The following is a 4,243-nucleotide window of genomic DNA, read 5'->3' as shown; positions in this document are numbered from 1 at the left end:
AAATTTGCCTTCATGATCCCTGAACTTTTTTTCCCTCCTCTTTTCAGCTTCATTAGTTTCCACAATTTTATCTTCTGTATTGCTAATTCACTCCTCTGCCTCATCCATCCTGGGTTTTATGGCCTTCATTTGGGTTTGTATCTCAGTTATATCATTTTAAATTTCAGCCTGACTAGATTTTAGTTCTTTTATCTTTGTAGAAAGAAATTATCTGGTGTCTTCTTCGATTTTTTTTCTCAAGCCCAGCTAGTATCTTTATAATCACTGTTTTGAATTCTAGTTCAGACATCTTACTTATAGCTGCATTGACTAAATCCTTTGCCATCGTTTCTTCCTTTATTTCTTTGGAGGTGAATTCCTCTGTCTTGTCATTTTGGAGGAAGAAAAACAAACAGTAATAGTAGAATGAAATAAATATTTAAAAATTTAAAAAAATAATAAAGGAAACCAGATCCTAGGTGTGTTTCAGTCTGCTTGTTAAGAGAAACTTGATAGAAAAAGGAGAAAGGATAAGAGAAAAAATTATTAAAACTTAAAATAATGATAAAAGGAAATGAAAATAAATAAATTAAAAATAAAAACTTTGCTCTTTCTGTATCCAAGGAACAAAAGAGAAACAATAACAAAACAAAACAGAAGCCAAAACAATAAAAATGAACAAACAAATGAAGAAACATCCAAAAAATAAACCCCGCTCAAATGAAGCTCTATCCTGTTTCCCTTAGAGCTGAAACTTTGCTGCAGTCTATGGTCAGTAGACTAAGCTCGTGGCAGGGATTTGTCCTGGTCTTCAGGGGGAGGGGCAAGTTGCTCTGATTCTCAGGCTGACTTGCCCTAGTGGAGATGTACCTGGAGATGTGGAGGGGGGAGGGGGGGCTTAATGTAAGGCCTCCATTCTCCACATGGTGGTGCTGTTTAGCTCAGTGGCATCAATCAGTGTTGGTGGGCTAATGGTGACAATGGCTTCATTGGGCTCTAAAGTCTCCAGAACAGGAAGTACATGCCCTCACAGACATGCAGTCTGTCACCCTCCTGATCCCCTTTTTTCATCAGCTCCCTGCCTTCTCCTATCTGTGTCTAAGCTGTCCACCTACCAGGCATTGGCTCTCTCCAGAGTTTTATCTCAGATGCAGCTGAGTTTCAAAACTCCACTCTTCAGAGACCCCTGTCATTCAGAACGGCAGTGATCTTCTGGGAGAGGATCTTGCCACACTGTGGCCAGGGCTGGCTTGTCCCAGGAGTAGTGCCACCACCATGCAGTGGCAGCAGTTCAGAGTCTATGGTAAATTGCACCACACAGCTGGTGCCAGGGTTTCCTGCTCTCAGCCAGCATCTTTGTTGCTATATGGGTGAATGTGGTGGTTTGATGGTGCCCACTGTGTCTTTTGCCCATGGAGACACCATATCACTTCTACCAAATGGACTCCAAGCAGTGAGAAATGCTTCTCCCTGTGTGATCCAGGGGATCCTCAGACTGTGCTGCTTGCTCCCCAGGAGTTCCTCTTGCTTCCTTACAGCAGCAACATCAGGCACTGACCTCTGAGACTTCTGATTCTGTGCTCTGCTATTTATAAAAAACTGGTGGTATTGAAACCCTCTTCTTTTCCCCCCATCAATGGTTTTGGAGAACAGTTTCCTTGTGCAATCTCCTGTGTGTCTTTTCATTCTTTCTCTCTATCAGCCTTTAGGGGGAGTGCTTTCTTGTGCAAGCCTGATGTACTACTCTCTCTCTCCCCCTCTGTCCTTTTCTTCTCTGTGAAAATGGCTCCCTCCTCTCTGCAACACCTTGGCTCTTCTTTCCCCCAATTCACCTCTCTGCAAACATATCTGATACATTCTCTCCCTCAATATATTGATGTCAATCTAGCTGTGTTTGAAGGACAACACAGCCGAAGATTCTCTAACTACACTGCCATCTTAATTCCACCTGTATCCAATTTTTATATACATGTGCAGAAACATATATGTGTGTGTGTATATATACAAAATGTATACATATGTATACAAAATATGTATGTGTGTGTATACAAGCATATTTTAAAAGTTCATTCATTCATTCATTCATTCATTTATTCTCTTTATTGGGGAAGCCTAGAGAATCATATCGTGTCTGAAGCTGGGTACAGTTGCAAAGGTAAGAGAATGAGGTTTTAAAAAATGCAGCCAATGAAAGTAGGGCAAAATCATGAAGACTTGGTAAAGCCTCATTTGACCAATAGAAAATAGGCACCAAAGAAGTCTGAACAGGAAAGCAAAATAAGCAATATCTAGAATTTTCAGGCTAGAATTCTAAAGTGCTAAAGAAATATTACACGGTTTATGGCACCAGAAATAGACTGGTAACATGAAGGAAGAATCATCAGGACTTGACAACTAATTGGAAAAAGTGGGCAAATAGAAGATGGCTATGTCATTTTCAGCCTCTAAAACTGGGAATATGTTACTACTATTAAAAAGAGACTGGGTAAAAGTTTCTTGGTAAAGAAGAAAAGTATATACAATTCACAATTGATTGCAGTGGTTTCAAAATCACATGAGGTCTCAACAGATAAAGGAGTAGTATTCTTCAACAATTGGTAATTGATACAGCATTTAGAATTTCACATGTATGTTAAGTCCTGAAAGATTTTATATTATTCAGAACAATTCAACATATTAGAAAAGTAGGATCTTTGGAAGAATGCCTATAGTAAATTCTTTTGTAAGGAAAAAAAGTGTTTTCATTATTTACTATGTTTAATTACTTCCAACTTCCCTGGTTTCTGGCTTGGCATTTTTACATTTTGGGTTAAAACAACAGCAGCAGTGCCAATTTGCACCTTTATTTCTACTTGCTAGGTTTTTATACCTATTGATAGAACAAATATTAAGTAGTGGATTGAGTGTGCCTTTCAAACAGGATAACCTAGTGACCTGTAGGAAAGCTAGTATCCCATTTTAAAATTTTACAAAATAACTGTCAAAGCCCAGGACTTTCTGTACCTCTTGATTCCTTGGAAAGTATTGGACCTCTCTCTGTTCCCATAAGAGAGTGGGAGGAACCATAAAATTCTGGTTCATTAATCAGCAAGTTGTGTTATACAGGAAGCACATGGGGTGGATAAAGATTGATAGACTTTTGTGAAAACATGATTAATTCTTTTGTTCCCACCAACTTGCTTCTACTCTCTTTCATGGGTCAAGAAGCTTTTATATCTTGATGCCACCTTATAAAATGCATAAACACATCCCCATTTATTGGTGTCTTCTGAGCAATTCCTTTTCTATCTCTCTAAGCCCAGCTTGTATTGGATTTTAGATCTTTTGTTACTTGAGGGTCTTGCCTAGGGAATGGGGAATGTAGATGATTATTTTGCTGTGTCTAGGAGAATGATCAGTGCCAGGGATGCACCAGTTTTCTTTTCCTGGGAGTGGGGGAGAGCATGTGGGCAGTGTATGAAAAAGGATAATATTATTATTAGAAGTTGAAGACTGTATTTAATAAACCAGACTAATTTTCTTATAAAGACTGTTCCTCTTCCATTGCCCTTGATGTTCAATTTAAATTGGTGGCACCCTTTCTATGCAAATATAGAGATCTGAACTTGAGAAGGTAAGAGGTATTTTATTAGATATGTTCTGTCTAAAAATGGAGTTTCAGGGGCACCTGGATGGCTCAGTCAGTTAAGCATCCAGCTATGGCTCAGGTCATGATCTCTCCATTCTTGAGTTCAGGCCCCACATTGGGATCTGTGCTCATCGCTCAGAGCCTGGAGCCTGCTCTGGATTCTTTGTCTCTGTCTCTATCTCCCTCCCATGTTTGTTCTCTGTCTCTCTCTAAGATAAATAATTGTTCAAAAAATTTAAGAAATAAAAATGGAGTTCCATTCTCATGATTTTAGTTTCTTTCTTAGATATTTAAAGTTTTAAAGTTATGATTATTTTCAAGTTTAAAAATAACCCCAAGTGATTTACATACTACAAAATATTTAGAAAGAATGAAAGAAAAAAGTGGCCATTTGATAAGAAAATGACCTCTCTAACTCAGTATCCTACCTTGTCATTCTGGAGCCTATCCAAAAACATCAAGAAAACAGCAAAACAAGATACAAATTCCATTTTGGGGGGGTGGGGGTCACATCTGGAAAGAAATAAAAAAAAATTTGCAAATGCTTTTGAAAACAACTGAATTCATGCAGAGATCATGTGAGAAGAACCAGAGAAAAGCAGAGGAGAAAAAGCCTAGTTTTGGGCATACCTGTAA

The sequence above is a fragment of the Crocuta crocuta genome, unplaced genomic scaffold (assembly GCF_008692635.1).
Source record: "Crocuta crocuta isolate KB4526 unplaced genomic scaffold, BGI_CrCroc_1.0 scaffold184, whole genome shotgun sequence".
In the NCBI taxonomy this organism is placed as follows: Eukaryota; Metazoa; Chordata; class Mammalia; order Carnivora; family Hyaenidae; genus Crocuta; species Crocuta crocuta.
This window is presented reverse-complemented; position numbering follows the sequence as displayed.